This window comes from Sander vitreus, chromosome 7, assembly GCF_031162955.1.
Source record: "Sander vitreus isolate 19-12246 chromosome 7, sanVit1, whole genome shotgun sequence".
NCBI classification, from domain to species: domain Eukaryota; kingdom Metazoa; phylum Chordata; class Actinopteri; order Perciformes; family Percidae; genus Sander; species Sander vitreus.
Genome location: NC_135861.1, coordinates 33,444,315 through 33,451,814, shown reverse-complemented (window position 1 = coordinate 33,451,814; position 7,500 = coordinate 33,444,315). Strand labels below are relative to the sequence as shown.

The 7,500-nt window shown below is 40.0% G+C and overlaps 1 protein-coding gene across 2 annotated transcripts in view; it reads right to left on the bottom strand.

The window, feature by feature from the left end:
- Positions 1-7,500, bottom strand: part of dnmt3bb.1 (DNA (cytosine-5-)-methyltransferase 3 beta, duplicate b.1) — a 41,808-nt gene that overhangs the window by 32,923 nt on the left and 1,385 nt on the right. Inside the window, exon 2 of one of the 2 annotated variants that reach the window (XM_078255981.1) lies at positions 2,120-2,238. The exons of the other annotated variant lie outside the window; for it this stretch is intronic. The gene's annotated coding sequence lies outside the window, so the exon portion shown is untranslated. The remainder of the gene's footprint in view (positions 1-2,119; positions 2,239-7,500) is intronic. 2 annotated transcript variants of the gene reach the window in all.

The window sequence follows — 7,500 nt, the reverse complement described above, 5'->3', positions numbered from 1 at the left end:
GAGACAGAGGAAGGGGACGGAAAATACATCATTTCCTGCAGCACCGGAGCAATCCTGGAAGTGGATTGCGAAGGATTTAGACTAATATAATGTAGGAAATGGTACTAATCAGTGTTTCCCAACGCCCAGGATAACGTCTTCAAATGCCTTGTTTTGTCCACAACTCAAAACTCTTCAGTTTCCTGTCTCAGAGGAGAGAAGAGACTAGAACATATTCACTTTTAACAAGCTGACATCACACAAGTTCACCTGTTTTATCATAAAAATGACATGGATTATCTAAACAGCTGCTGATTAATTTAATAGTTGTTTAATAGTCGATTCATCTTTGCAGCTCTAGTACACAGGGGGTCCTCATGGCATGAATGGACAGGAGGAGTGATTATATACGTTTATATACGCCATGTGAGTACTGTGTCAATATCGACTTGAAAAAACCTTGAACCAAATCTGAACTTGTACATGTAACGGCTGATTCGTGTCTCCGCAGCATGAGTGGATGGAGGAAGTGATGGGGTTGTGTGTGCAGACGTTGGTGCCCTTTGACACTGATACATATGAATCTGTGATCGGGGACTCTCCCTCCACCCAGCTGCTCACTCAAACAGGATGTTGACTCCCCCTCCGTCTCCCCACGCCTTTGACCTTTCACCTACACACTAAACAACTACCTGCTAACTGTCTCTCAGGTCTGGAAGGAAACAAGACATTGTGTGGCGACTAGTCACACTTTGCCAGACCTGGCTAGTCCACACAGCATTCCGAAAAGAGTAAAATCCAGAGGCAATGGAGCAATCCCAGAAGTGGAACGTCGTGGGTACAGACTATGTGGCGTCCAACCAGGTGACGTCTGCATGCAAACGTCCTCAGCTATCTACCGATAATTGTTTGGAACTCACCACCTCCTCACCTATGTTATAGACGTAATAAATTGTCATTTCAAAAACGACTAAAGGCACACCCAATGCCACCAATATATAATATAATATCACTGGAACTATATTACATTTGTAGCCTTCTGATCCTTTTTTGTCTCATTTCTTTACACTGCACTCTAACTAGAGCTGCAAAGATGAATCCATTATCTGTTAAGTATTAAATTAATCACCAACTATTTTGATAATCCATTAATCGGTTTGAGTCAAAAAACTTCTCTGATGTCAGCGTGTTAACTGTGAATATGTTGTAGCTTCTTCTCTCCTCTGGGACAGGAAACTGAAGATCTTTGACTTGTGGACAGAACAAGACATTAGCACAGGGTTGACATGCTGAAGTGAAGACTAAGTCTGGATGTTTTCCAGACATCAGTATGCAAGACCTGAAAGTCGTATCCCTGAGATAAAGTCTCCAGTCTCAGGAGCTTAGCTGTGCTTTTTGATTCAGCTATGTCGTTGGATCACCACTCTAAATGATTAGTTAGGAACTGTTTCTTCCAACTGAGAAATATTTCTAAGTTAAGAACACTTGTGACTAAGGATGAATTAGAGATGATCATTCATGCTTTCATTTCCTCTCGTTTAGATTACTGTAACCGTAAGTCTTTTTACCTGTCTGAGTAAGAAGGAGCTTTACCGTCTCCAGGCTGTTAAGAACTCTGCTGCAAGGCTTTTAACTCACATTAACTAAAGAGCCCACATCACGCCTGTTTTAGCTTCACTTCACTGGTTACCAGTCCAGTATAGAATTCACTTTAAAATCCTGGTCATTACTTTCAGAGCCTTGCACGGTCAAGTTCCTTCATACATCTCTGATTTGATACAGCTACATACCCCTACCCGTAGTCTGAGATCATTAGGTCAGAGGCTATTAGTGGTTCCCCACACTCATTCTAAAACTAGAGGGGACCGGTCATCCCCAGCAGTGGCTCCTAGAGGCTGGGGATGACTTGCCTCTCCGCTACGTTGGGTGGATTCTGTCGAATCTTTTAAAAAGCAGCTGAAGACTCTGCTGTTCAAGCAGGCTTTTACTGAGTCGAGGGGCTTTCATGGCTGTCTCTTATGTTTTCTATTTGTATTTCAATTTGCTTGTATTGTGACTTCTTGTGTTGTATTGCATTTTATTGTGGAGCACTTTGTGATTTTTATCTGTGAAAGGTGCTATATAAATAAACTTTACTTACTTACTTACTACGTGTCAGATCAGAATAATGCGAGGAGGATATTGTGTTTAATAATTCTTCTGAAGAACTGCCATTCAGAAGTTCACAAACAATATCAGGAGCAGACCAAGTTCCCATGTCTGTTGGTTAAAGAAAGTAAAGAGTTTAGGTTTAGCAACGGAGCTAGCGACAACTTCATCTCAACTTAAGGTGGGCCATCTATTCTCATTTTGGTGAGAAGCTTCTGCTTTAGTGATCTAGCCTATGAAAACCCTGATTAGTTATAAAACTTATAAAACAGGATATTCTGTTTCATGAGACCTAGTTAGTGACTTGTGGTCCACACCGATGGGAGTTAAACAACTGGACTTTGATTAAGTTCTAAAAGTAGCCTAAAACTACCACTGTTAGTTACTTGTGTCTTTCATGGCCCTGCTAACAGGTACTTTATTTAGTACCACCTCCGTGGAGGTTCCCAGAGAGCTGAGGCGATACCAAAAGGTGACGTGAAAACCTGCAGACTCCTGATTGGTCGGTGAGACGTACTAAATCTGTAATGGAAAAAGGAGGACGGGGCAAGCCGAGCCGAGCTGGTACTAGCAGTGGGTAAGCACTACGGCAGAAATACATGGAGCACAAGGACGACATTTCTGCCGAACAGAGCGCGTCCATTATAATTACCTGAAGCTGCCCTGCTCATCTCTATTTTTACAGTGAGGGTGGACACAGGTCTGTTTCAGAGCTCCGTGTGTTTGAGCCTGAACCATAGACTGGAAACGTCACGGGAACTTCAAACAAAATGTAGCAACTTTATTGCACACCTAAACTTTGTGTTGCCTACATTTAAAATGACTACAGTCAAAACATTCGGGGCTGACGCCGATGCCGAGCCCTCAATTCCATTTTGGGGACAGGTATTATAATATATCTTGGGCTTTAAATGCTGTGGTATGTAAAAAAGAAAGCATTAAATTAGAAATCTTGCAGTGTTACTTTAGAGTGAATGTGTCGTCATTCAGCTTTTTGTTTGAAAATGAGGGGAAACATTGATAAGTAATAATGTGTGGGCTTTGCATCTTTGCATTAGGGTGTTCTTGACTGTTTCTTTGCAGAAAACGTGTTTCAGCTTTTAGAAACAGAAGTGAGGATGGAGGGCAGAGAGTGAGGGGCCCAGGGAAAGGGGACACAAAGTACGGGGGGGGGGTTTCTACATCAAAGTTGTGTCTGGTGGCAAGAGATTAGGGACCGCATTGCAAGAGGGGATTGTTCACTCCCCAAAGGGTATGAACATGAATGTGTGTGTGTGTGTGTGTGTGGGGGGGGGGGGGTTCAGCTCCTCAGGGTCTCTCGCTGGGGGCTGCATTCCTTGTCTGTCATGTACTTTATGGCCCTTTCAGACTCAGATCGAGCCACACACCATATACATTGTCTACTTTTGTTGCCTATTGTACAGACTGAAGTGAAGGCATGCAGGCTTATACAGTATATCAGTAGCAGCCTGGACCAACACTAAATACTACATTACTCAGAAGAGAATCATGTGTAATAATTTTCTTGCCATGCTAACGATGACTTTTTGTTCAAATTTACAGATCTGACTCTGAAACTTTTAACATCTCTGGTGCTTTAGAAAGTGCTTCATTAGTTTGAAAGTTTGGCAGCTAAACCACATGCTCAGGTTAATACATACTATAAGATACTGTAGGTGAGGTATGGAGAGACGAGAAATATCACAGGTATCAGACCAGGATACAGACATTGGCAGATTGACAGAGGTGGGCTTTCAAAAAAAGGTATCAGGAGAGGCATCACTGTAAGAGTGGTAACATATTGTGCTGATAAGTGATAACAGGCATTAGTAATAAATAAAAGAAATAGTTTAGAGTAAGAGTTTCATTATCCAATCATACTTTATTTCAGTGTTACAAAAATGTCTACCATGAAGGAAAAAACGTGTGTGTCCACAGTGGACGCTGGGCCCTACACCCCACCAACAAGCTACAGTAAAGGATATATATTTTTTCTTCCAATGCTGACATGCCCATATGGATATTTTAAGACTTATTGGACCAGTTGCTGCAAATGTTCCTCCTGGTCATACTAGCCCAGAAGAGATCCTTTTCTAATGTGATGAGGGACTAAATCCAGTTTACACCCTACTTTAAGTGTGCCTATCAGCTCAATGGCAAACACATAAACAAACGAATGCGGCTCTTACAAGAATAACTTTGAAGAACATATTGCAGTGACTGCACCATTAGTACACATGGAGGGCTGGTGCATGATGGGTGACTTCCTACAGGCCTTTAAAAGATGGCTGTAAGTGAATGACATTAATTCACCTTTACATTCCTACATCACCAGCATTTAACCCCCACTACAAACTGTAAATGTCCCGCCTCATTTCTCCTAGTCTAAATCGACCACATTTCATTTACTGAATTGTTCTGCTGTTGTTCTGCTGACATATTGTTGTCATTTTTTGATCTAATACAGTAAATATATTACATATTGGACATTTAAGTAAAAGTAGCAATATGTATAAAGTACAATATAAAAATACTCTGTTACAAGTAAATGTCCTGCATTTAAAACAAAATAAATTGATAAGAGTTATATTAAAACATCTTGATCCTGTTCATTTCAACAATCAGAACTGGTTGACAGTAGCAAAAGAATCCCTTACTGTATATAAAGATGCTGTTCACTTACAACATTATGAAAAACATGGTAGCAACTTACTTCATTATTTTTCACTACTAAGAGAAAATCATAGCCACTTTACAAAAGGTAGCTTGACAGATTTGATTTCTTTTTCAATTCAGTAGTCTAATGAGCCAAAACCTATATGTAGCATATATGCATATATATGCAGCAGTTCAGTGGATCATTTCCCCAAAAAATCTGAAACTGAGCACGTTTAAACTTAAAAGAAATGTTTACAAAGTACCATGTAGACTTTTCAATTTTTAATCTTTTTTACTTTTTGTATGGCCTTTATTGACAGGACAGCTTGAATACCGGAACGGGGAGAGACATGCAGCAAAGGGCTGTGGGTTAGCCAAGGACTCAGCCTGCATGGGACGCACCCTCTACTGCAGCCATCGTCAACTGGGGCTGCACGATGTCAGGAACATATGTAATTGCGATTATTTTAACTGATATTGCAATTGCGATATGATTCATGATAATAGAGGGAATGATCATTTTTGTATCATTATTCTCATTTTCATAAAAAAAAAAAAAAAAAATGATTGAAGTGTGCTTTTTTGCGAGGATCTGTACCACACAAAGGTTTTTTCTTTAGTCTGTAGGATATGATGTGTAGGCTGGGACATCTCTGCAGCACCACACTACTTCATTCACAATAGTTTGACACATATTTTCTATTTAACAAATATTGCGCCCCCTTGCGATTTGGATATTATTGCGTTTAATTGTGCAGCCCTATCGTCAACTCCACATCCGGCCCGCCAAAGCTTTCAGTCCGGCCCGCAGAATAATAATGAATTCAGAAAATGTGAAGAGGAAAAAATGCGTTCTGGTATTTAGCATTTTGAGCATTTAGAGCAGGTAACATTCCACAGGGAGAGCACAAACCCAGCTGCTGTGTTTGCATCTCTATTCACATGCCGATTACCTTCGGCATTGTGGATCTAAGTCAAACTGGACCACACCCAGGTAGCCTAAACCAGACAAAATGCCATGCAGCTTCAAGCACAATTCATTTGGATACAAGCGTTACGCTACGCTCGTTACTGTAAGTAGGCTAGGCTACAATTAAACCTCTGTGAGTGAAAAGTCAGTACTTATCAATACCTACTTACCATTCTACAGGCATAAACATGTAGAAAGTGATAGTTCAATCTGCAGTCCACTGTGGTTTACTCAAACCCTACTCTGTATATAAATATACGTAGTGAAAACGAAGGCTGTCGGTCTGTAGTCGAGCTGTTTATCTTTGCCATGAATCTTGAATTCTTGTCAACTTTGCTAGTGGCTAAGCACACCATCCGAGCACTACATCTATGGATGTATTATAAGACCAAAACAGATGCATGTGGCTACTTAATATAAACGTGAATTACGTCATCGTCATGTTTGCCGTTTTCATTCTTGATGATGATGCCGGTTGTATTTTGTATTATTTGTTGCATGGTTTCATTGCAATTGAGGCATACAGGACGAATGCACAGCCTGCTTAAGTTCTTCATTATGGAGTTTCCATGTTTTTTAGGAGTTTGCTCACATTAATACATGCAAAAAAAATAACCCTAACCCAATATTAGTAAGAAAGTGAAAATATCAAACAAGAATATGCTTATTAGATATAAATTCATTTCATTTTCTTTATTTAGGCCCCCGGAGTGTCTGCTTAGAAAACTTCTGGCCCTTGGAAAAATGTAGTGGATGACCCCTGGTCCACTGGGTGAGCTTCAATTTCAATTCTAATTTTAATTTATTTTTATGACTAAGAAAGAAAGAAAGAAGCATGTTGACATAGCTACCCGGCCACATTCCACTCTGTGTTGGCTGTGTTGACTACACTGGTCTTGTGGTGGAACCAGTGTTTGACTAGAGCACCTCAATGGAATCCAGCCTCCAGACTCCAATGACTTTTTGTCCTTGTGATTTTTGTGGTGTTTTTGAAATCATCAAATAAATCAAAGTATTCAAAATATTACTTGCGTAAAGGTAAAAAAGTACTAGCATCAAAATATACATATTAAAGTACATGGGTTGTAATTATTGACGCGTTAATGTGTTGATCACTTTAATGTTGCAGCTGGTAAAGCTTACTTGAATGACTTTATATAGTGCTGGGTAGTTCAATCTCCTCGCCTGGTAGAGCGTGCGCCCCATGTACAGAGGCTCAGTCCTCGCCCCAGCGGCTGCAGGTTCAATTCCGACCTGCTGCATGTATTCCGCCTTTAATGTCTAAGCTGTCCTATTAAATAAAGGCCTTAAATGCCACCAAAAAAATACATCATTTATTAGCTGATTATATTTTATTTTTAATAATCTGAAAAATAACTAATGCTGTCATGTACATGTGTTGGGAGTAGAAGAATAAAGTAGCATACAATGGAAATACTCAAGAAGAGTACAAGTACCTCAAACTTGTAAGTAAGTACAGTGCTTGAGGGCATGTCCAGTGGTGTAGTCTATTGATATGCAGGTATACGCAGTATACGCACTAAGAAAGCTCCAGGATTTCCATACACCCACTTAGAAATGTGCAATGACACATAACAACATACTTTAAATTATATGTTTGATATATTTTGAATTGTCATCTGTGTTTCCTTCTTCACGTAGGCTAAATAAAGGGATTTCCACTGTAAATTGGTGCATTAAAGTGTATCAGAATACAGGAAATGAAGTCTTTGGCGCTCAAAATG